The sequence below is a fragment of the Lepidochelys kempii genome, chromosome 1 (assembly GCF_965140265.1).
Source record: "Lepidochelys kempii isolate rLepKem1 chromosome 1, rLepKem1.hap2, whole genome shotgun sequence".
NCBI classification, from domain to species: domain Eukaryota; kingdom Metazoa; phylum Chordata; order Testudines; family Cheloniidae; genus Lepidochelys; species Lepidochelys kempii.
Genome location: NC_133256.1, coordinates 266,786,868 through 266,813,441, shown reverse-complemented (window position 1 = coordinate 266,813,441; position 26,574 = coordinate 266,786,868). Strand labels below are relative to the sequence as shown.

The following is a 26,574-nucleotide window of genomic DNA, read 5'->3' as shown; positions in this document are numbered from 1 at the left end:
ACATGGACCACCCATTTGAATTTGACTAGATTACTCATTCAGATTACGCACATAAGCGTGGACAGAGTAGTTTATAAACAGAACATAAGGGTTTTTCACTGCCCTGGCTGGCTTTTCAGCTCCTCTGCCTATTGCAAGGTGACCTTTTATTGTAGGTCCTCTCCCGCCCAGTGATATGCTGTGTGCACATGTGGTAGTGCAGGCTGCCAGGCAGCAATCTTGTAAGTACTGCATGCAGGTTGCCTGGTTGGGAACACTGCCGGTGCAACACCCAGGGCCTGCTCCTCCTGCTGGGGACTGGGAAGCAGGATGGACAGACCTGAGGCTCACCAGCAGGGAGGAGTAAGGAGTGGGGACCACAGTGTGGGAGGCAGGGGCTCCTGGGAGGGGACGGTAGGAGGGCTCCTTCAAGGGTTGAGGCTCCTGGAAAGGAGTAGAATAGGGGCTTACGGGCCAGGTGAGTCAGCCTGGTAACAGTGGTGGGGTGCCTGAGAGAGAAAAGGGAGAGTCAGGTGGGTTGACAGGTGGCACTTGAGAAGGGAAGAGGTGGGTCTGGGTGGGGTGGAGTTGCTTGAGAAGGAAAGAAGAAGGTCAGGCCTGAGGTGGAGGAAGGTCCATAGCTGTTTTTTATGCATCTTGGAAGTGGCAACCCTAATAGAATACTTGATGCCTTTTTTCTTCTTTTCAAAAAACAAGAGGCTGTTTTAAACATTCTCTGATAGAAGTGCTATAAGTAGCTTGTGAATTATAAAGTCGAAAATGAGATGTTGACTCCAGTGGACTAAGGTATCGCATCAGAAATAATCTTAATAGCAGTATAAAAATGTGATAGGCTGCAGCGAGAGACACTGTCACACAAAGGCAGGAATGTATATCTGTTTCCTGTTCTAGATCCAAATATTAGATGCTGGTGCAATGTAAAATGGCACTTACATTGTAGATCTCATTTTAAAAAGACAGACTTCACCTGTCTATGTGGACAGCTGCATATGCAGGTGATAAATATAATGCTCCTATTGAAAATGCGTTTAGCTGTGATAGGCTAATTGGTTTTGTAATGTAAAGTTTTTAAAAATAACCAGTGATACAAAGAGAAGCAGAGCACCTGATCCGTAGATGATGTGAAGAAACAAACTGGAGTTCACTTTTTTAGAAAAAGTAGAAAGTTTATTTAAAAAATTGTGAGTAAGCATATTGCATTCTGGAGCTGGCATTATTATTTATGTATGTTCCAGCAACATGAACAATGTGAGAGATACTGCCCAGGCATAACAAGACAGTCTTGTTGCATTGATTCCATTAATATAAGTAATTTTTGCTTTGTTTCTTGTGCAAGTGATGCATATAATTAGGGGGTCTTTTTTTATAGTTTAAATCATAAGAGACACGGCATGTGCAACCTTTTAATCTCTGTAAGACAACAGAGCAAGTTAAGATGAACTGACTTTTTCCCTAAAGATGAATTGTCAGAAAATTACATGTATACACCTTTAGCCTCCTTACCATCTCACACAGTTACAAATAGGGTGTGTATATGAAGTGAACTAGGTGCTGGTGAAAGTTGTTGGCTTGGCACCTCCTGGAGGCAACGGTAGTGCTTCCTTGAATTGGGCCTTTACCTGGTTTTCAGTTATTTTTAATATGTAACTTGTTTGTTTACTGCAAACATATTTGTTAATTACACTATTCTGTGTGCTGATACATTTGGACAGGACATGAGAAGACACGTTGGGGTCTGCTTCTATATAGTTACACTGCAAGCATTTAGACTACCATATTGCTTTCGTAGAATCACAGAATCGCAGGACTGGAAGGGACTTAGAGGCTTTAAATTTCTTTCAGATTTACATATAAATACTAAATAAATGCATCTGATGAAGTGAGCTGTAGCTCACGAAAGCTTATGCTCTAATAAATTGGTTAGTCTCTAAGGTGCCACAAGTACTCCTTTTCTTTTTGCGAATACAGACTAACACGGCTGTTACTCTGAAACATATAAATACTATGTGATTAGTTGCTCCTTTATTTTTGACAGTCTCAATTTTGAAAAAAAGTTATAAAATTTAATAGTATGTATAAATTGCAGCTCTCTAATTCAAAATGGATAAATTATTCACTGGAGAAAGTACAGCTTTTTATTTTAAATTTGCTCTGTGGCTGCAACAATATGGGACTATCTTTGGGACAGTTATGAATCTAGCTCATTTTGTATACTTGGGTATATGTCTATTGCAACTGTGTTGTGTACAGACAATATAGTTATCATGGCAAGTACCAAAATATATTAAAATCCATCAATCTTATGAATCCAAGTTTAATTCCTTCTCCTATGACTGCAAAAGGTCAGAATTGCTACCTCTAATATAAAATACATTTTAAAGTAGTTTAAAAATAGTGATTTCTGTTATTTAAAAAGAGATTTGAAAATGACCTAATCACATCAGAAAAGGTACCAATAAAGTTGATATCAATCCTGCATTGGCAGGGTGATGGATTAGGTACCTAACAGTGGTGTCCTACTGCTAATTCTCATGATATAGTATTAGCATTTCTATTTGGGCATTTGTACCCTGAGTCAGCAAAATACAAAAGTGTATACTTAAACTTAAGCATGTACTTGAGTCATTCCCGGTTCTTCAAGCCACAAACTTGAAGCATATAAAGTCAATGGGAATTAAGCACATGCTTAAAATTAAATACTTAGCTGAATGAGGATGCAGAAAAGCAGTTTTTAGTATGTTGGAAGCTACCTATTTGTTTTGGAATTATTACTATGAGATGTAATTTTTAAGAGCCCCAGGAAGCCATGTCTAACTCTTTCTTTTTCAGTGTGAACTGGGTGCCTAAATCCATAGGTATCTTTGAAAATTCTTACCACCATCAATAGAAGAGGTTCTAGACTCACCTCAAGAGAGCACTGCAGTTAGTCCTTAGAGCAGTAGTTTCCAACCTTTTTAAGCATAAGATCATTTTTTGAATATAAGTGCAACCTAGAATCTACCCTGCCCCTTCCCTGAGGCTCCACTCTGCTTGCTCAATCCCCCCACTCTCCATCACTCACTCTCCCACCACCCTCACTCACTTTCACCGGGCTGGGGCAGGAGGTTGGGGTGTGGGCTCTGGGTTAGGGCTGCGGGGTTTGAAGTGTGGGAGGGGGCTCCAGGCTGAGCCTGGGGCAGGGGGTTGGGGTGTAGGAGGGGGTGAGGGGTGCAGGAAGGGGTGAGGGAGTTTGGGTGCAGGAGGGGGCTCAGGGATGGGGCAGGGGTTTGGGGTGCAGGAGGGGGTGAGGGGTGCAGGAAGGGGTGAGGGAGTTTGGGTGCAGGAGGGGGCTCAGGGATGGGGCAGGGGTTTGGGGTGCAGGAGGGGGTGAGGGGTGCAGGAAGGGGTGAGGGAGTTTGGGTGCAGGAGGGGGCTCAGGGATGGGGCAGGGGTTTGGGGTGCAGGAGGTGGTTTGGGGTGCTAACTCTGGGAGGGGGCCCAGGGCTAGGGTAGGGGGTTGGCGTGTAGGAGGGGTGCAGGCTCCTGCTGGGCAGCATTTACCTTGGGGCAGCGGGGCTAAGACAGACGCCCTGCCGGCCCTGGCTCCCGCTGCTCCCAGAAGCTGCCGACACGTCCCTGCGGCCCCTGGGGGGAGGGGCAGGTGGCTCCATGCACTGCCCCTCCCTGCGGGCACTCCCCCGCACTTTCCTTTGGTCGCAGTTCCTTGTTCCCGGCCAATGGGAGCTGTGGGGGCAGTGCCTGCAGACAGGAGCAGCACACGGAAACCATCTGTCCCCTGCTATGCAGGGATGTGCCGACTGCTTCCGGGACCAGCGCAGGGCCAGAGCAGGCAGGGAGCCTGCCTTAGCCTCACTGCACTGCTGGACTTTTAGCGGCTGGAGACCGCAAGCGGCTGGCAGAGGCTCCACGATCAACCAGTCGATGACTACTGGTTTAATGACTATCAGTCCTGAATTCAGTGGACTGCTTTGTAGCTTCAGCTACCGATAGTTGCTGTAGTTACCCAAAGCTTAAATGCATAACATTAACTGAAGCCTAAATGCATCGCAAAACATGCGTCACCGCCACAAAATGAGGAAACAAGAATTAGTAGATCATGAAGCCCAAATGGATGTGATTCATTCCTTTAATAATGCTTTTTGCACTGTCAGCTTCCTGATGTAACCAATTTTCAGTACTTATGGGAACTCCAGTTTGGGACAGCCCAGAGTTAAACTTGCACCGGTAAGGAGGGACAACTGAGAAAAGTATGTTAAGAGCTGTAAGGGCCTGATCCGAAGCTCCTGATTATCAAATCACAAACTCCATTAACTTCAATAGGCTTTGGATCGGGCCCAAAAGAGAGGAGGACAACCATGCAGCAGCATCAAGCTGCATTTCATAGCCACAGATTATTCTTTAGAGCTAGCAATTGCTGAGAACTTTGATTGCCTGTGCTCAGTAAGACTTCAAGGGTGCCGCCATCACCATAGCTGTGGAGATGGTTGCTTCTTTGAACAGGAAGTAGGGAAGGTCTTACGTTGAAGATCAGGACTCCTTGCACCTCCCACTCCAAATATTTTTAGACATAACTTGCATCCATATGTGAAGCCTCCCAAAAGTCTACTAACTCCCTTGTTAAGAACTGCTGATTAAAAGTTGGCCAAAGGGCATATAAAAATACAAAATAATAGATATTGAGAACATAGTTTTTGTTCTTGGTGATCTTTAGGGGTTGTATTTTCAAGAATACCCTCAAATTTACATGGGTGATATTGAATCCACAATCTTTAGCACCTGTGAAAGACAGAATGTGTATGTACAGTGGCATATGAGTGCACCAGTTGGTTTATAAATCCTACTATAAGCCAGTTTTGCACACCCATTCTACCTTTTGTCAGCACAAACGACTGTCTCATTATGTGGTTTTAGCTGTGTTATGCAATATATCATCACTGATAATTCACTAACGAAAGGAGCAGTTTGCTTGGGTAATATTATTAGAAAATGTGCTGTCAGGTAAGAATAGTTCTGGACTGCATTCTTCATCTATAGTTTTGCTAGTGCTGAAGCATTCCCAAGTTTTTTTTTCTTTTTTCTTTTAGCACTAAAAACTGGTGATGTGAATATCTAAAATGTCACTTTTATATATAGCAAGTGAGAAACTATTAGTGCGGTTTAAATTAATCTTATAACCAAGTTGGATGACAAGAAGTTTATAAATGTTATGTCTCCTGAGGTGTTCAGCTAATAATTTTAAGCAGAATAAGCATTCTAATAATGGTATCCTTAGAAATGCAAATGTAAGTGTAGAGTAAGTGGTTAACCTCTCCAAAATAATAAGTTTGGAGAAGCGAGACTAATTTGTTTTATGCATCTTTTTGTTCTAAAGTTCAGAGCTAGTCCTCTTACCGTTAATTACACTGCACTGTGATTTCAATACAATTTGCAACTGTCTGATATCTAAGCTTGCTGTCTGACAAATGCACTTTGTATTACATGTGGACTTAAAAGTAGACTGTAGTCAGGGCTAGTAAATTAGCATGATAATGAATGGCTGCCACTGGATACCTTCTACTCTTACTTCTAAACTTGTTATATGTCACATAGCAGTTTCATGAAGCTTGATAGGAGCACTGGTAATGGGCAGTAGCTTTCTTATGTGCTGTTCACTGACTGTCTTCCCAGCAAACCACATCTTGGTTTTCTTCTAACATAGGTCCTAACTGAACTAGTGAAATAAGATTAAACTGGTGATTTTTTTACTATGTGTAGCAGTAGTTCTGTAAAGCAACACTTTGCACAGGTTGTTTAGGGTTTATCTATTTATTGTAAATTTTAGCTAGCAGTATGAAAATTGGACTGGGCTTTGTGTGCAGTAGATTGTAATGCATAACTTTTATACAATGTTGCAACATCTTTTTACACTCTTAAGGCCAGACTAAGAAAACTGGTGCAACAGATAGATTCACATAAGGGCAGGTAGTGCTACTTCTATTACCTTCCACGGGAGTTTGTACTATGGGGACGAGGCTGAGTGGCTGCTGATGTATGTGGTTTGTTTTGTTTGTTTGTTTTTTTTAGGAGCTCAGTAGGACCTGAAGTCAGCAAATAATTTAAGCACATGCTTAAGTTTATCTCTGTTCAGCAAAACGCTTAAGGATGTACATGAAGTCAGTGGGACAAGTATATCTTTAAAGCTAAATATTTGCTTAAGTGGTTTGTGGAATAGCAGTGCATTGCTGCATTGGGGCTTGGGTGCTGAAGTGGCACACTTCTGGCTACCCTAGCCATGCTCCCTTTTAGCCTAGCTTTACCCTCATTTTGGGCCATACGAAAGAAAGCTTATGCATCACAAATTCAACCAACTCCCCAAATAACTGAGATTGAAGCACTTTGTGTGGCTGTAACTTCATATTCCAAAGGTTTATCTGTGAGAATTCATAGAGGACTGGTGAGGTCCCAGAGGTTTGGAGGAGGGCAACTATAATACTCATTTTTTTCAAAAGGGGAACAAGGAGGACTCAGGGAATTAGACCATTCATCTTAACTTAAATACCTAGAAAGATACTGGAACAAAATATTAAATAATCAGTTTGTGAGCACCTAGATGATGATAGGGTGATAAAGAATAGCCAACCTGGATTTATCAAGAACAAATCATGCCAAACTGACCTAACTTCCTTCTGTGAGAGGGTTTGAGTGGATGCAGGGGAAGCAGCAGACATGATATTTCTTGATTTTTAGTAAGGCTTTGATGTAGTTCAATGTGACATTCTCATAAGCATAGGGAAGTGTGATCTAGATGAAATTACTAGAAAGTGAGTGCACAATGGATTGAAAAACCACACTCAAAGAATGGTTAATGGTTCACTGTCCTATCTAGAGCGGTCCCACAGGGAGTCTGTCTTGGGTCCAATACTAATCAATATTTTTAATGACTTGGATTATGGAGTGGAAAGTATGTTTATAAAATTTGCAGATGACAAGCTGTGAGGGGATGAAATCACTTTGAAGGACAGGATTAGTATTCAAAATGGCCTTGACAAATTGGAGAACTGATCTGAAATCAACAAGATGAAATTCAGTAAAGACAAGGGCAAAGTTCTACACTTAAGAAGGAAAAATCAAATGCACTCCTATAAAATGGGGGGAAATGGTTAGGTAGTAGTACTGCTGGAAAGGATATGGGGGCTATAATGTATCATAAATTGAATATGAGCCAACAATGTGACTCAGTTGTGAAAAAGGCCAATATTCTTGGGGGTTTAAACAGGAGTGTCATATGTAAGACACGCGGGTTAATTGTTTCACTCTACTTGACACTGATGCGGCCTCAGCTGGAGTATGGTGTCCAGTTTTGGGCACCACACTTGAAGAAAGATATGGACAAATTGGACATAGTCCAGAGAAGAACAACAAAAATGACAAAAGGTTTAGAAAGCATGACCGTGAGGGAGTTTTGAGGAAAAAAATGAGGAGGAGCTGATAAGTCTTCAAATATGTTAAGGGCTGTTATAAAGAGGACAGTGAACAATTATTTTCCATGTCCACCATCGTAGGACAAGAAGTAATGAGCTCAGTCCGCATCAAGGGAGATTTAGGTTAGGTATTAATGTTCTAACTATATGTTAGAAAAATGTTCTTACTATAAGGATGGTTAAATACTGGAGTAATTTACTGGTAGAGGTTGTGGAATCTCATTGTTGCGGGTTCTTAAGAAATGGCTAGACAAACATTTTTCAGGGACATTTTAGATATATTTAATACTTCAGCAGCTTGAGGGGATGGACTAGAGGACTTTTAAAGGTCCCTTCCAGACCTACATTTCTATGATTCTATTATCCACTTACCCATCTGAATACACAGTGGCACTAGAAGGCTTTTTTGTAGTGGGGGTGCTGAAAACCAGCAAAACTATCCCCATACTTTTTACCTCATGGCCCCCACCAGAGCTGAGGCCAGAAGTAGCGCCCCCCCCTCCCGAGCTGATATTATTTATTTTGCTCTGACTACACTGTGAAATATTTTCCTCCTACTGATTATAGTAGTAAGCTTTATTTTTTCCATTTGTTTATTACCATAGTATTAGGTTGCTTATGAAGAAGAAATTAGCTATGTTCTAAGTGCAGTCTGTTTGTAGCTGCTTTCTTCAGTTTGTTGATAGAATTGTTTGTGGCTATTTCTGATTATAATTTGCAAAATTTGAGAGATGAAGGTGAAATGTTTTCATGAAATTGATTTTTGAAGATCTGTATTTTGATTTTAATAGATTGCCAGGCTTCCATTTTGCTGGTGCATCTTAAGAGCAGACAACCCTGGTAATTATATTCAGCGTCTTGGTTTACTTATTCTGTCTGTTATATTTTTGTCTGCATTCCTCCCCCTTCTAAAGGGGGAGATAAATTAGTGTAAATTTGAAGGGAGTGAAAAAAACAAATTTTCATATAAACTGTCATTGTTCAAATATTATATGCTTACATGTAATGCAGGGGCCACCCACATCTAATATTACAAGGACAGATTGTAGTATAAATCCTAGACAGAAGGAGTTTATGTATGTTTCTCATGTACCATTCAGTCTTTGACTTATTAGAACTTTAAGCATGAGGTAAGAGTGATTGAAACAATTTTGAATTTGAGATGCTGTTCATTGTGTAAATTTTGGAATTTGCAATTTTAAAGCAATTGGTTTGTAAATCAAGAAAACATATAATCCTAAAAAAGCCACCATAGCAATTCCTGACCTTTTAAAATCAGGAGGCATAATCAATCCGCTGGTTCTCTGCTTTAATGCACACTGGCAGCTAAAGTTTAAATGCCTAATAGTGTTTCTTCTCTCACATGTGTGGGTCTGAGGGACATTTATTGTAAAAGTTAAGCAGAGTGACAGCTTGCTTTGGCTGATGTGTAGAGTTCTTGCTGCTTTACTTCCTTCCATAATAAGTAGTTAATAGAAAATTCACTGACCTGAAGTATAGATTTAATTTATCACGTATATCAGGTTGATTTAACAGGAATGGAATGCAATGGAACAATAGGGTTTTTGTTTGGTTGAGGTATTTTTTTTTTGGCCTGTTGGTAATCTTCAGACATTTTGTCAGTGAAGAAAATCATTCAACACTCAGTAAAACCTTTGTGACTTTGAAAAATTGGGCTGTATTTGTAAAGGTCAATATAGACTATATATCTGAGCAAAGTAGAATTAGGAGATGTTTGTTATTTTCAAAGGATTACTTCTGTAGTACAGTCAACTTGTAGGACTACTGTTGAAAAATGCGTATGTTTAATGTCTGTGGCTATAATTAGTAAAACAAGGATAACTAAAAACTTTCAGCAGATTCATCTTATACCTCCCCTTTTGAAAATGTGAATACTTTTCCAAGAGCTTAACTATCAAGGATGATTTTTTTTTTTTAGGGTTTTCAGCCCTTATTTAAAAAGTTCCTAATCCATAGCCTTCAAAAAACAAGATAATCATATGGGAAATAAGATACCGAAAGAGAAAATCAGTCTGGGAGGAGTACCATTTCAATAAATAAAACTAAACAAAGCTAGGATTTCTGAAGTTTTTAGTCATTTAAAAAAAGTATACGTTTTCCAATCTGTAATACATTATTTTCAACCCTGCTGTCTTGGTTCATCAGCTATTCAAAATCATTCTTTTGTATCTTGTATCACTCTTAATTAAAGAAGGAAGTTAACACTAATTATACATTTTTGTTGCTTAATTAATGTAAGCTGTCGGTGTATTTATTTTTAGCATGTCAACATTGTAGTTGGTGTCCATATAACATTAAAATGTTAAAATGAAAAAAAAAATGAGCATGTTAGAAATAAGAAAGTGGTTTTTTTCATTGTTTTTTTTTTTAAGGACACAAGAAGGTTTGGAATGTGTCTCAAAAAGAGAATGGAACAGCTAAGCTTGAGAAGAAAGTTGATGCTGAGGTTTTATGGTTGAAGCTTGAGTTACCTGGAAAGTCAAAGTAAGGGAGAAGTTCGGACCATATACGTAATGTTTACATTGTGCTTGGAGCAGGGTGAAAACCCTAGCTTTCGGGGGAAAGCAGCATGAAGGATAAAATGAAGTAATTTTGGTGTGTTCTCCATAATTATTACCACAGTTAAGTTGAGGATAATATGTACCATGCACACTCCTGTTTCCCATGTCATCCTCAGCAAAAAGTTCAAAATTAATAATTGAACTGGGTTCCTTAGCTGAATATCTGTAAGATAGACGTAGAAAGGGAGACTTTTTCAAAAGTGCAGATGTTAGGGCATCCAACTGCAATTGACTTTCACTGGACATCCAACACCTCTGTGTCATTGAAAAATGCAGAGATCAAGGAAGAACGAGGCACGTCTTGGGGCCCTATTTTACCCCGGGGTGTTCGCTACTTCCCACCACCAACACAGATGTAATGAGGTTAAGTGGTGTCTGTATAAAATAAGTAAGAACTATTAATTATTCCTCAAGAAAGACTTTTAATGATTTTCGACTATAATAACAGCATAAACAGAACAAGAAAAGGAAAACCAAAGACCAACACCGAATAAGAATAAATACAAAAGACAGATTATACTGAAGACAAGCGCAAGTACAAGTAATATTGTGGACCATTTGCAAGTTCCTGAACAGTGACTCTACATATGTTGGTCCTGGCAGGTTATAATAAAAGCCCCAAAGACAAGCACAGGTAAAAATATTGTTCACCAGCCCTATATTCCTGGTGTTTTTAAAGGCAACATAAAGCTGATGAACGACCGTGCTACATGCATTTGCTAGGACTATGTAAAAGACAAGCAATAACACATGCAAAGCTATTATGTGTCAGCCATCTACTATTGATTTTACACTATGGTATCAATACGACTATGATCAATTCGGCTCGAGCGACCAGACTTCTTTACTCCATAGACTTACCCTGCATTCGTCCGAAAAATACGTTACCCTTCAGTCGGCCGTTTTCTGCACTGGCCAGATACAGACAGTCGAGAAGTGCATGTCCCTTCGGTTCAGAGGGTGTTTGTCAGGTACGACCGACCCCGCCCCCCCACGCACACACCCCAGCCCCGTGCCTTTGTCCTTTTTATCTGGTCTGATGGCAGTGTTTTAGAACAGACCAACCATTCAGGGTGGGCCACATTGCTTATGTGGCTGCCCTAATTGTATAATTGATGCATATTTAATTTTTAGGCCTATTTATTTTCTGTAGCCAAGTAGATTTTGAATATGGGTAGTTTTGGATTGATAAGTACATAGGAGTCAGCATAAATTGCGATCTCGTTGCCTCGTTTCCTGACCACAAGTCACAAGCGTAAGCTTTATTTTTGCAAGGCTTGCATTTTGCAAAATATGGAAGTTTGAGGCCTTACATTTGTAATACTTCTGTTTCATTCAAGCTTGACAAGACAGTTGTTCAGTTTATTCACAGCTAGTATTTGTTTGAGTAAGTAGTAATCTGTCATCTATTGTGTATAACAATCTGTAAGATACGTTATTAGTGTTTGCTAAACAGATAAGAACTTTTGAATAAGTTGAGAAATTGAATTGTGCAAAATTTGCTCTACTTGGATTGTTACAACACTGATTGACACTCACCAGATTTCTATACTTGGATCCAACCACTGGATCCCATTTGCTGTTGGGCTGGGTGGGGTCTAGGCACTGTCTCTGAGCCTCTTCTACGTACAGTTTTAGGATGTAGAGCCTCTCTCTAGCACCCCTACTTGAGAGATGGGGACTCTGCAGTCCAACTGTCTAGACCCTGAAACTTGTGCCAGCTCATCCAAACCTCCCAAAGTTCCACCAAAGCCATAGACCCTCTGAATGACTGTTTTCCCCTTCAGGGGCCTTGTGACAATGAAAGAGAGGGACATACAGATTTTGCAACAGAATCTCTAAACCAATCACATTTGTCACATGGACAAAGTGCAAGATATATCAAGAACTATGGAAAAAACAAACCCTTCATGCAAAACCCTGCCTCAATTTCCTCACCACACCAAGAGACCTTTGGGTGTTGGTCAGTGTCCTTTGGTAAGGACCCTCTTCTCTTCCTCCTCCTTCTGCCCAGTCTTGCTTTCATCTACTTCTGGTTTCTTCTCCCTCCAAAATGGAGGGTGAGAGAGCCTTCCTTTTATAAGGTTCAAATCTTCTTTTCCTGACCCTCCCCTCCAAATCAGGTGGTTTCAAGTCTCTTATAAGGTGCTCTGCAGCTTTGTTATAAGCTCACCTGCTTGATCTGGTTCCTCTGGTATCAGCTAGTTTATTGTCCTAAGGTGCTTCCATTTGAATGGAAGACCCTCCAGGTTATTGACTCTTGATTGCTCTGCACTGTTAGTTCTTTGCTAACACCTCTTGGAATCCCAGTCCAAGATGAAGGTAAAAAGACAATAATGAAAATGCAGAGTAGCTTACACTCAAAATGGTGTTCACAATGCTGTTTTTCCTCCAAAAACTAAACTGTTATAAACAAAAATATCTTGAAGATATTTTTAGCAATAAAATGACCATTACAGGGTTTGATAGTACATGAATTGTTTCTCTGACTTCCTTTTATTTGTTACTATAAGCTTCGGTGTTCTTGATTATAATTCTGTAAGACAGCACTAGGAGATGACCTGTCTTCCCAATGCTTGATATAAATCAACATTGATACAAACTGAGTTCGGTTGCAGTGAGCTTAAATGGTAAAATGCTGGATACATAAGGCAACCTGCTGTCTGATACCAGAAAGTTTTAACATTGACATTCTCCTATTTAAATCCAATCAGCACTACACCATTACTGGATGGCAAAAGGCTGCTGTTAGATTTACATAGCTCAATTTTGTACGTAAAAATATCGACTGCTAGTATTGCACCATATCAACATGCGGAAAATAATAGTGCAAACTTCTCAGTCAATGGAAAAGCATCCCAATCTCACTTAAGGGAAGGCAGTGAAGTTTCTTAAGGCCTTTTAGATGGGCAGACTAGAAGCACTATTCTTTATCCTTCAGTATGTTAGGAAACTGACCAAAATTCCACCCCAGTCCAAAATTTGTCCAAGTTATAGCATGCTTAATTACCACATAGGTTTTTGAACTGGATAATATTACTGACTTCAGTTTCATCATTTTCTTGCTGTTCTCTGAAGTCTTAATATATTTAACATGTCTGGATACTTCCTGTGCTTCTGAGGTATGATGCTGGACTAGAGCAGAAGTACCTTTTTTAGAGGGTTAAAACAAAACCACAAATATTTGAAATTCTTGGTTGAGGACATGCACTTTTTACAGTACCAGTAGTGCTTTCAGGCATGGGAACATAATGATGAGCTTGAGGTAACCAAGTTTCTGAAAACAAATCCACACACACCAGACTTTACTCACACATAAAATCCCATGAGGAGGACCCATGCAGCAATAAGTGGTCCATATACATTGATGTGTTTTGCAGGATTTGGCTTATAGTTGTGAAAAGATTCTACTTTCATGTTCCTCGTGCCTGATCAGTCAACATTAGCTTTGTCTCCTTCATTCCAGCAAGTCCAGCAAAACGCTGTTCTGTTATTCACATATTTATTCACAAGAGTTCCACCTATAATACATACAAATTTAAATCCATTAATAAAACACCTGAGCATGTTTCCTTCCAATAATCTTTATGTAATGAAAAGAGGTAAATGATGATTATGATGCTGTACAGTGGCTAGCGCTTCCATTTTTAGCCAGTCATCTGAAGAAGATTTTGGTGGCTTTTACTTTTCAGCCTGCTTCCTGTAACCAGTCATGTTTCTTTACCTTTGCAGATGGTTGCATAGATGAGGAGACTCAGAAAGATGCTTATGTGGAGTAGGTACGCTATCAATCATAGCGGACCCTGTGGGCCCTCCCAGCCTCTCTTCATCACGCAACAGAGATGTCTGCCATGACCTCTCTCCAGGATAAGCCTTAGAGTAGAGCCCTGGCCTGGCAGTGGATACAACCAGGAGGCTGAGGCCCACTAATGTGGAAACAAAATAAGGGTCAGGGAAGGCTGGGAACTTCAACCCTATCCACCGTTTGAAATTTTGCAGCTCTTGGAGAGGGGGCCTCATTCTTCTCCCTCCACATCCACAAGACAGAGTTAAGGTAGGGCAGACAGGAAACATCTTATGAGGAGAGGCTGAGGGAACTGGGATTGTTTAGTCTGCGGAAGAGAAGAATGAGGGGGGATTTGATAGCTGCTTTCAACTACCTGAAAGAGGGTTCCAAAGAGGATGGATCTAGACTGTTCTCAGTGGTAGCAGATGACAGAACGAGGAGTAATGGTCTCAAGTTGCAGTGGGGGAGGTTTAGGTTGGATATTAGGAAAATTTTTTTCACTAGGAGGGTGGTGAAACACTGGAATGCGTTACCTAGGGAGGTGGTGGAATCTCCTTCCTTAGAAGTTTTTAAGGTCAGGCTTGACAAAGCCCTCGTTGGGATGATTTAGTTGGGGATTGGTCCTGCTTTGAGAAGGGATTGGACTAGATGACCTCCTGAGGTCCCTTCCAACCCTTATATTCTATGATTCTATGATCTCAGACAGCGGTTGGGACTGACTGTGTGCTTCACAAGCTACGTCCCCTCTCCCCATTATGGTTGTCAATATGGGGTAAGAGGACTGATTTGAAGGTCTTGCTGGTAGGCTCAAAGTCTTTCTAGATTTTAAAAAAAAGCTCCCTGGACCTTAATCCTGTGGGGTCTGAAAAGATTTGGGTTTGTGCCGGGCAAACTCCTGTGGAGCACTTCAAGGCATCAAAGGAGTCAGTGTCATTTATTGTAATCCTCTCTGAGTTGGACAAGCAAGGTCTTCTCCATCAAGAAAGAGTATTTTAAGCTCACTCAGAATCTTGATGTAGGCCTCCCAAATCACTGAGTTAATCAGAGCCCTGGGATAAACTGATACCATCCTTGCCTTACTGAAGCCTGTGCCTTTCAGTGCAATTTAATTTATTTAATTGGACACTAATTCTTTATTTTAAAAAAAGTTATTTAGCTAAGAAAGGAGATGCTTTATAGAGGGCTTGGCAGAGAAATTCAAAATTCTGGAGGGTAGGATAAAAATTTGCTAGTTCCTTCTTTTTCTCCTACCATACACTGAGTAGTTTATAGACTGATGAAAAGAGGAATCTTCGATTTTTGGGACCACCTGCAATTGGCATTTCTACGAGGGACTCAACTGTATTGACTCCCATCCAGGAAATCCTACCTTGTGCACAGTTCTTGTTTTAAGTTAAGGTTTGGAATTTCAGTCCTGACATGGAGGTTAGTGGGTACCAGTTAACCATTCCAGTCAAAGCAGAGAAGTATTGCCTCTTATTTGTTCTAAATTTAATGGCCATTAACTTAGTGTATTACAGGAAAAGGTAAAAAGAAGGAACGGAGTTTCTCATTCAACTTCTGTATAAAGCATCTTCTTTCCTGGCTAAGTTTCAGAGTAACAGCCGTGTTAGTCTGTATTCGCAAAAAGAAAAGGAGTACTTGTGGCACCTTAGAGACTAACCAATTTATTAGAGCATAAGCTTTCGTGAGCTACAGCTCACTTCCTCACGAAAGCTTATGCTCTAATAAATTGGTTAGTCTCTAAGGTGCCACAAGTACTCCTTTTCTTCCTGGCTAAGTAACATCATTTCATTTGTTAAAAATGAAGAGTGAAAGAGATATTTGCACATACTTTCACAATCAGTGAGTTGGTATAAATTCTACAATATATTTTTGTACAGAAGTGGATTTTATTGTTGAAGTTGTAAAAGTTATTTAATCAGTGAAAGGCTAAGGTTGTTCAAGTTTTTAAGAGTCCAATGGGACTGATAGCTACATATACAATATATACAAATGTATAAATGAACTTTGAATTATAGAAACTTTGTATAGAATTTCGATGAGAATGTGAAGATGAGGAATTTGAGCATGACAGCTTCTGAGATGATATGGGAAAGAACTTATTGACATTAAGTGGAGAGATATGGAACTAAAGGAATTGTTTTAAATGTCTGAGGGACAGTTTTAAAGAAACTTCATGAATAGAGAGATTTGCCAGTTCTTTGTAGGAAACTTTGGATTGGATTGTCTGTGCTTTTGTTTGACTATAGAAACTTTGATTTACAAAAGCTTTACTTATGGGTAAGGCAGCAGTTTGGGTGTGTGGGAGGGGGCTAGGGGCAAGGGGTTGGGAGATGAAGAGGGGTGCTTACCTCAGGGTGGAAGGCTCCTTGGCTCCCACTGGCATGGCTCTGCAGCTCCTAGGCAGAGGGGCCAGGGCACTATATGTGCTGCCTGCACCTGCAGGCCCTGCCCCCGCAGCTCCCATTGGCTGCAGTTCCCGGCCAGTGGGAGCTGTGCAGCCTGCGCTTGTGGCAGGAGCAGTGTACAGAGCCCCCTAGCCCCTCCGCTGCCTAGGAGCTGCAGGGACATGTGGCAGAGCTGGGTAGGGAGCCTGTGAGCCCCACCATTTCCCTCCTCCCCCAGCATCAGCGGGGGTCCCGGGTCGCTACCTCTTCGAGAGCACTCTCGCCCCCCCGCCCAAATTTTAGTTAGGGATATATAGTAAAAGTCGTGGGCCGTGAATTTTTGTTTACTGCCCTTGACCTGTCCATGACTTTTACTAAAAATACCCATGAGTAAAACATAACCTTACTTATGGGGATACCTAGGTCTTTTGGTGAGACCTCTTAAAAATTAGGGATTTTGGATGTGGCTGTAGTACACTGGAGTTCATTCTGTATTAATAAAAGAGAATAGTCCTTTATATTCTGAGTCTCATTCCACTTCTATTTGAATGCTCTATTTCTCCTTCTCATTGGCCTTCATGCCAGCCAGTTAGGCAGCAAACATGAATGACATTTAAAGCAAACATGGAACTTATTACAGACTTTTAGAAATTCTCCACACTAACTACAGGGTTGAAAGTAGCAAGTGTCATTTGAAGCAAGAATATCATGTAGGATCAGGACTTAAAAAGGACTTTGGGCAGTGAGGAAGTTGAGGGAGCTGCTTAAGAACTGGATGTGGTTCATCATGAGGTACCGTAAATATAAGGAGTCCTACTTCTGTTTTTCTTCAGGCTGTTTGAGCCAAGCAATAGGACTTGCATCCCACTTCTCTTGCACCTGATGTGCATTTGATAAGCATTTCAAGAGTTGAAGAATGCAGCAACGATTAGAAAAATAGAACTGCCTTCCTTGACCGAGAAATTCTTGTTTCAGATTTGTTATATGTGGGTTTCTCTTGCTTCTTTTTAGTTATGCTTTACTGGTTTTAGATTTGTACTCTGCTAGCTAAATGTCCTTTTTAGTGTGTTGTTAAAGCCTGTGTTGTGGAGAACTCACGACCCTGTATTCAATGGCATTTCTCATGAATCTTCTATTCCAATATGGCTTCTATTCCTAGATTCTGGTCTTCCTGAACAAAACACAGTATAAAGGGAGCTAATATTTGAAGTGCTTCCCAGGAATCCTTCGGGTGGAGAAAGGGAAAATTAATACCACTTTCTTGATACAAATGTATAGGTTTCCCTAAACTGTCTTTATAGATTGACAGGTTTAAGGCTAGAAAGGAACTATCATGTTCATTTAGTTTCACCACCACCATCGATGTTCGTTTTGTGCTCGTCACTGAACAAATAACTTGTTTATTAGTAAAGCACATTTTTCTGTCCTCTTTCACTGGCAAAATGCTATGTAATATAAACATCATTAGTTAATTAAACAGTGGACTGTATTTTTAAAGAGTATTTTATTTGTCATTGCCAGTGTGAACTAGACACTAAATATATCCATGTTTAAATTGTGGTATTTCTCACCCTTCTGCCCACCCACCCGCAGCCTTTCTTTGTTCCCTGGATCCCATGATATGCTATTTCCCTATTTTTAAGATGTTAGTAAAGAACACCTCCAGAGGTGGTTAGCATTTATCAGCCCTCAGAATGACAGATTCTGTTTACTCTCGGAGGCAAGTCATTTTTCTGTTGAAGAAAAAGGAGGATAATCTCCACCCACAGTAATATGTGTTGAGAAACATAATACACTAGGAAAATGTACCAACTACTTGGCTGCAAATTGTCTCCTTTCTGCAAGATAGGCAATCATAACATTTTTAGACAGTCTTTTAAACAGCTTCATTACCTAACTCCTGCACATGCAAAGTTAAACTTGATGTTTGTTAAACTGGGTGAATGTTCCATCAACTATTTGAGTAACACTGCATTGGGTTAGATACAGCCTAATGCTTAAGATTTCAATCCAGTTGGTGGCTCCTGTCCAAGCCCAGTAGCAAGGACTAGGGAGAGGCTGAGCAGATAGTATAATCTTTGGTGCATAAATGTACCTGAGAAGGTCTGGCACACAGATGCTACCCTCAGCATGCGTGTTACTTTGACCTTGCTGAACAGCTACGAGTGTGTGAAAGGGCTCAGTGGCTCTGCTTACACAACTTCCCACCTTGGGCAGCTGTAAGAGAGTTTTACTTTTCTCATTGTAAAATGAGCCCAGAACAAAATATTCTGGAGTTTCTAAAAAATTATTCTCTACTTTGTTTAATGACACATTTCCTCTTGGGTATCTTCATCTATCTCATTCAACTACTATACATTAGCTGGCTGTTTAAAAAAAAAATCCTAATATCCAGCTGTATAGATGGAGCAAACGGGGTGAGAGTATATGTGTATGTGTGCAAAGCTAATTATTCATGAAGATGAGAAACCAAATTCTAATTTTAAGAACATTCTAGAATGGCTTTGGTAATATACATACTACGATCAGAGTTTGAAATTCCCCCACCATTTACTATGGAATTATTTACATATGCTATATATGTTAAACTAAAACACTTTGAGGAAATCTGCAGTTATATTAATCAAGTTGCTTAATTATGTATAATGGATTTTTTAAATTACTGCAACCTACTCAAGCGATCATATTCCTAATAAATTCTGTTCACTTTTCAGTTTTGTTGTTTCCTGTTTAGTTCAGAAGAAACTTATTAAAATAAACCACTTAATTATTTAAAAACTAAATTATTTAAAATGTAGAAAGAAAAATAAATTTCATTCCATTTTAAGGATTGAATCTGTTTAGAAAGCAGTTAGACAAATCTAATCTGTTTTTTTTTAAGACACGTTGTACCGCAGGCTACTGACATGAGAGAGTCATATCAAAGTGTTTTACTTTGAAAGATTTCCAGCATTTCTGGTGGAAGTAATTCAAATACATGGGTCTTTCTCTACCATATACAGTATATTGCCAGTATCGATAATATCATGAGCTCCTTCAAGGACAGAAAGACTCATGATAGTAGGTCTTTAAGAAGAAAAGAATGAACTGGATTGAGTCTGTTCTGTGATTCATAAGCTATTAACCTACATTGGTGGATATTGTAGTTTCTCCCCAGGGCAGTTATATGTTCTGTAGGACCCTATGTAAAATCAGATACTTAAGTTTATCCAGCCTCATCCTAACTATGATTATATTCTGCACCCATCCCACCCTTCTGTGTATTCATGATGTTCATGGTCACCTTCTGGTTGTGAGTGACATCCTCCCTCTGATTTATAATTCATATGCTCCTTTCTCTTGATTATCTTGCCAGGCTCCATGGTCTATGGTGATCACCCTACATGGATGCTAGTGACAATATCATCGCTACTAGGTGATGGAGAATAGCAGCAGCAAGTGAATAAACAATAGGAACTATTAACAAAGTAGAACAATCCAAAAGAACTTAATGAGGAGCTCAGAAGAAAGCTGAGTGAGAGAAATGAACAAGGGCTAAGAGTGGAGAGCAAAACAAAGATTTATCTTTTTATGTGCCTCAGGAATACACGGTAGAGGTATCAGGCTACCACTTTCTCTCCCATCCGATTGTTCAGAATGTTTCATGCCCTCAGGCTGCATTGCTTTTCCTCAGTCTATATTAATTAGTTTGATTCCTGGTTCAGTAGAGATCAGGCAGAAATGTGCAGCTATGGAAGAATATTTTCTTTTGTCTTTTGTGGTTTTTCTTTCTTTTCCAAAAGTTATAATTTTCTTTTAAATGAACAAGCCCAGAGTCACTGCTTATTTCTTTCACAACCTCTTCTATAGAAGAAGTTCCTCAAATGCATCATATACTGAGCATTCTACAGGACTCTATCACCAGCTCACTTTGCTTGGCTTGCAAACTGGTCTAGTGCCTTTGTGAAGAAGTGTTGGTTATCTATCTGTTGGTTTCTCTAAATAGTAACCTGTGTAGCTATTGCAATGAATCTGAGCAGTAGCAGTTTGGCAGTGGGGGTTGGTGATGCATCTGCTACTGCTATACTGGCTCTCAACTGGAGGGTGAAATGGCAGCCAGCCAGGAGGAGATGGATGGATGATGGAAGACCTGGAAGGACAGCAATGGAGACAGTTGCCTGGTGACTGAGCTGGAGATTCCAGAGCTGCCTGTGTAAAGTTTGGTCTGTCTCTATTTGAGTAACAGAACTTGCATATGTAGCGTTGATAAATAAACAGATTATATCAGTTTGACTCTGTAACATCCATTTCTCTCCAACTGTGGAAATTAATGTGCTGCAATGTTCTGAAATGAACCACTTCTCAATAGAAGGGCAGCATCATGCGGAGAAGGTAGCAATTCAGGGGGCTAAAAAGCCCTTGGTTCCAACTGATTGCACCTACTTGACAAGGTGCGGGCCTGTACTACCGTAACTGAGTCACAGGAAAAAAAAAAGGAGGTAAGATGATCTCTTTTGTGTTATCCTATCTAGAGATAGACTCAAGCTAAGCAATTCAGATGAGAATTTGGTTCAGAATTCAAACTTAACAAAACTGCAGGGCTGTTTTGGATTTGGTGTTATTGTTAAGGCCCATCCACAAGGACAAGTTTGTAATAATACATCATTTTCCAAGCTTTCTAAAATGTTGACATAACTGGAACACTGAGTTGCGTCTGTTTTAATGATTTACAAAAACCCTAACGTTCAACTTCACTAATGGCATCCAAACTTTGTCATTTAATGTTCACTGAAGAATGACTTATGCTTTGATGTCTAATGGCTTTTTAAGAAGCTGAACTCCAGCTGGAATTTTGCAACTGTTGCATTTGAAGTCATAACACGCCTGAAGAATTCCAGCAGGAGTAAATCTATTTTTGAGTTGTTTTATGTATATTTTTTGGTTTGACGAATCCAAATTCTAATTCTCATTAGTGGTATATATCTATATTAATACACGATACCACCTTTATAATGCTATCCTTAAAATCAGACAATTTTCAATGTTACCCAAGTGTTTTATTTGAATCGCATAAAGGTAATTTATATTGGGAGAGATGGGTATCTGGGAGCAACGGAACTCTATATAACATACCACAGAGAGAATTAGTATTTTTATCTTAAACTTCACAGCCTAATTAACTAGAAATATTGGAATTTTTTTAGCTTATACATTCTTTTCTATTTATTTTCAGAATTGGTAGATTTTTTTCATCCTTCTTTTACTTTTAAGTTATCTATGTTTCTTTGCAAAAGTAATAAAACCTTCTTTTCTTCCAAACCTGGTTTGAATACTCAGAGCTGTCACATTAACCCGGTATTAGTATTAGATTTTAATAAAAGACAGCATAGGAAGAAGAAAGATGCTTTCTGAAAGTAGACAATAGGCGATATAATTTAGTTTTTTTGATTTTTAATATTTTTGTTTTTTCAATATACTGTAAATGATATTTGACTTTGCCACATAACTGTTACTGAAAACGCATAAATACAACAATTATGCTGAAATAATACTAAGCTTATATCACAAAATGACAAAAGTGAAGAAATTATGGCAAGAATGAGTTCACTCCAAACTTGAGAGTTCCAGGGAGCAGTAAGGAGGGGAAGGGTACTAAGAAATATGGAATTTAAAGTTAAAGTCTTACATTTTTTTTCCAATTTGTGTTCCAGTGTGATGTTTTGAAACATAATTGCAGATTTATTTTCTTTGCAGTTTTACTTTTTTTTAATTAACAATCACAGATGTTCTGTGAAAATTTTATAATTTGCTTAAGTTATATATAATGCTATGTGTAATCTACAACAACTCAGTGTGGTGATCTGTTCCCTTCTAATGGTGACTGGGACACTCAGAGAGGTTGATAAGCTGGCTAGAGCCTTGGCTAGCAGAGATGGGTCCTTTAACTCAGGCAGTAGAGGCTCATGCTTTAAAATCCAGAGGTACCAGGTTGGATCCCTCCTCCTAGAGGCAATGATAGGAAAAAACAGAGTTTGGATGATACTCTGGTACCTACATGGGCAAATTACATCTGCTTTGCTTCCTGTCTCAAGCAGATAGAGGCAACCCTTGCATTGGCTGTTAGGGCTTCCTTGAAGCAATTACTAATTACTAGGGCTGTCAAGCAATTAAAAAATTAATCATGCTGTTAATAATAGAATACCATTTATTTAAATATTTTTGGATGTTTGCTACATTTTCAAATATATTGATTTCAATTACAACACAGAATACAAAGTGTACAGAGCTCACTTTATATTTTTGATTACAAATATATGCACTGTAAAAAAATAAAAGAAATTGTATTTTTCAATTCACCTAATACAAGTACTGTAGTACAATCTCTTTATCATGAAAGTTGAACTTACAAATGTAGAATTATGTACAGAAAAAAACCTGCACTCAAAAACAAAACAATGCAAAACTTTAGAGCCTACAAGTCCACTCAGCCCTACTTCTTCTTCAGCCAATTGCTTAGACAAACAGGTTTGTTTCCATTTGCAGGAGATAATGCTGTCCACTTCTTGTTTACAGTGTCATCTGAAAGTGAGAACAGTTGTTTCCATGGCACTATTGTAGCTGGTGTCGCAAGATATTTACGTGCCAGATGTGCTAAAGATTCATATGTCCCTTCATGTTTCAACCACCGTTCCAGAGGAGATGCATCCATGCTGATGATGGGTTCTGCTTGATAACAATTAAAAGCAGTGCGGACCGATGCATGTTGATTTTCATCATCTGAGTCAGATGCCACTAGCAGAAGGTTGATCTTCTTTTTTTGGTGGTTCAGGATCTGCAGTATCCGCATCGCAGTGTTGCTCTTTTAAGACTACTGGAAGCATGCTCCACACCTGGTCCCTCTCAGATTTTACAAGGCACTTCAGATTCTTAAACCTTGGATTGAGTGCTGTAGCTATCTTTAGAAATCTTACATTAGTACCACTTTTGCATTTTATCAAATCTGCAGTGAAAGTGTTCTTAAAATGAACAATATGCCAGCTCATCATCCAAGACCGCTATAACATGAAATATATGGCAGAATGCAGGTAAAACTGAGCAGGAAACATACAGTTCTCCCCCCAAGGAGTTCAGTCACAAATTTAATTAATGCATTATTTTTTTTAACAAGCGTTACTAACATGGAAGCATGTCCCCTGGAATGGTGGCTAAAGCATGAAGGGGCATACAAATATTTAGTGTGTCTGGCACATAAATACCTTGCAATTCCAGCTATAAAAATGCCATGCAAATGCCAGTTCTTGCTTTTAGGTGCCATTGTAAATAAGAAGCGGGCAGCATTATCGCCTGTAAATGTAAACAAACTTGTTTGTCTTAGCAATTGGCTGAACAAGAAGTAGGACTTATAGGCTCTAAAGTTTTACATTGTTTTGTTTTTGTGTGCAGTTAAATAACAAAAAAAAAATCTACATTTGTAAGTTGTACTTTCATGATAAATGCATTACAGTACCTGTATGAGGTGAATTGAAAAATACTATTTCTTTTATCACGTTTACTGTGCAAATATTGGTAATAAAATTAATATAAAGTGAGCAGTGTACACTTTGTATTCTGCATTGTAATTGAAATCAATATATTTGAAAATATAGGAAAACATCCAAATATTTAAATTTCAATTGGTATTCTATTGTTTAACAGTGTGATTAACTCAAAAAATTAATTAGGATTAATTGCAGTTTTAATCATGAGTTAACTGTGATTAATCGACAGCTCTACTAATTACTTATATTGCAAGACCTAAATAAGCCAATCATGCCGTTTTAAAGAACTAGAGTGGGTAATTTTATGGAAATAAGGAGGAGCTAAAATAAAATAAATGTAAACCAAGTTAGCATGGGGTCCTTATTTACAGGCTGCATTCAATACCACTTTACTTCTGGGTTCAGGTTTCCAACCTAATTCACGTTCCAACCCTGTCCACCCAACAAGTCTTTTGAACTCCAGCACAGAATGTTCCAGACCTTCAAGGTACAGTAACCAAGTCAAAACAATTTTTAAAACTCTGTACACCATACCTTATCAGATGTGCTTAGCACCCACAACTCCCATTGACATCAATGATATCTGGAGGGCCTCAGCATCTCTGAAAATAAGTCTGAGAACTTGGTAGCTATTATCAGTATATTAACCCTTCCTTTTTCTGCCAGGGTTGTTTCCAGTGGTGTATTATCGCTTAGGCCAACAAGGCCTAGGCCTAAGGTGGCAAATTTGCAGGGGTGGCAAATTTATAATAGCCATAGGCGCTGACTTTACCCGGCGCTGGTGGGTGCTCGTGCCCTCCCCCCTGGTCCCAACTCCGCCCCCCAAAATCCGTGGCCTGCCTCCTCCTGCGGGCGCTCCGCGTTTCCCCTCCTTCCTCATCCCTCCCAGGCTTGCCGCACGAAAGTGCTGGGAGGGAGGAGAAGCAGAGCGGCAGCGCGCTCAGGGGAGGAGGTGGAGCAGAGGAGAGTTGGGGGCGCGGGGAGGGCCGCAGCAAGTAACCCGGGCTGGGGGGCAGAGGAACCGCTCCCCGCCCCAGCTCACCTCCGCTCCACTGCTGCCTCCTCCCCCGAGTGCACCGCTGCTCCGCTTCTACCCCCTCCCAGGCTTGCAGCAGGAAACAGCTACCGGTGGGTTCAAACGAATTTGTACAAAGACTAAAACAAGTTCATAAGGGGCCAGGAGTGGCAAAATCATTAATCCGCCACTGGTTGTTTCCTTTATGTTTTCCAAGGAGATGATGATCTGATCTTAACTTTCATAAGGGAGAGTTTATGTACCCCTAAGTGTCATGAAGGAACATTGTGAGAAAGCTGTGACTTGAACAGCCATGTTTATGGCTCACCTATTACTGCAGTATCTAGGTGCTAACAAAACAAGTTTGTCTGAAAATCCATGGTCTCTACCTCTCCTTCATTCAGCACCATAAATATTTTTTCTATAGAGAAATGATTCCTGGACCATGCAGGAGTCTTATGTAGTTGCAGGAAGGCCAGTGGGAAAGAATGGGGGTTTGATTTCACTCTAACAGTGACAAGAGCTAATTTCATCCTGATCTCTGGTGGGGGAGTATTCTATAAATTGATACTAGTTTAATGTCATTCAGTTAAGCATTTCTCCTAAAGTCTCTTTCTTGTTACAGGTTCCTTTTCATTTTCTTAACATGCATCATACCATTTTACCTTGTTTTTGCTCCCTAGGAGACCTAATTGTTGCTATTGCCAGTAAATTCTTCTGCAAGTATAGATTGTGTGGTAGTACAGAGTAACAGCATTTATTCCAATGTTAAAGTTGCAGCTGAGTTTCCATTATAAACTGCTTTGCTCCCTCTCTTAAATCAGTCATATTGGTTAGGTGTGGAGTTAGGACACCATTTTTCTCCCAAACTTCAAGTAAATTGGATAAGGGGTTTTTGAATCATGACACCTTCAAAATAAAGGACTAGAGAGAAGCCTTTTTGATCTCTCTCTAGCAAAAGATGAGGAAGAAGAAAGATAAGTTAGCTTACTGGAAATGCCATGATGTTGTGCTCAGGACCAAAATTTATTTGATTATAATCTAATTTTGAGAGCTATGTGCTTTGGAATTTAATTTGGGATTTGGACGAGCTTACTTAGTATAGCCTGTCAAATGACCTGTGCTTGCTGCTTACTTGCTTTTTTTCTTTCTTAAAGTCTCTAACTCTTTCTATTTCAGAAAGAAATCTCAGAATATAATCCGATTGCTAAGGAACTTGTCTAAGGAAAGCAGAGGTTCCCAGGTGGGTACTCAGGGACACAGAAAAGAAGACAGTGGGAAAACACAAGTGCTTTTGTCTTTTCCAGCTGACAAAGTTCCTGTAGACAGTCCTGCTGCTCTGGGGCTCTCTCCCGATGATTGGGGTTTGTGTACACGTTACATACCTGAGTTTTGCCAGAACATTCTTTGTTACCAGAGGTGGTACGAGAAAAGAAAAGGGACACTACTTGATTTTTGGAGTCCAGATTGTTTTTAGTGCTGGCACTTCTGGGAAAACAAAACATTTTTTGTGACTTGTGGAAAATTTGATTTAGAAGTTACTGAGAGACCATAAATTGTGACTGTAAAAATGATATTGTGGAGTTTGATGTTTTAGAGTGAAACTGCCCTTTAAAATGATTTGGTGATTTTTAGTTTATTTACTTCTTTCAAAAATGAAATGCCGGGGTGGGCGGGAGTGGGGAATCCCTTAGTATCATTAATAGTTTGGACACACCTTGTTGCCTTTTGTATGGAGCTTTTGATTGGCACTTACACTTTTCTTTTTGTGGAGTGTCATCATTGTCTTGTTCTTTCTTTAAAAAAAAAGATTCTTGTGAAAA

The 26,574-nt window shown here is 39.7% G+C and overlaps 1 long non-coding RNA gene across 5 annotated transcripts in view; it reads left to right on the top strand.

The window, feature by feature from the left end:
* LOC140904999 (uncharacterized) overlaps nucleotides 1-26,574 on the top strand; it is a 240,794-nt gene that overhangs the window by 51,085 nt on the left and 163,135 nt on the right. For 3 of the 5 annotated variants that reach the window (XR_012156703.1, XR_012156702.1, XR_012156699.1), the window contains exon 2: nucleotides 25,931-25,994. This is a non-coding gene — a long non-coding RNA (uncharacterized lncRNA). Of the gene's footprint in view, nucleotides 1-8,251; nucleotides 8,301-9,853; nucleotides 9,966-25,930; nucleotides 25,995-26,574 lie in introns of all 5 variants that reach the window. The other 2 variants (XR_012156701.1, XR_012156700.1) reach the window with 1 other exon arrangement.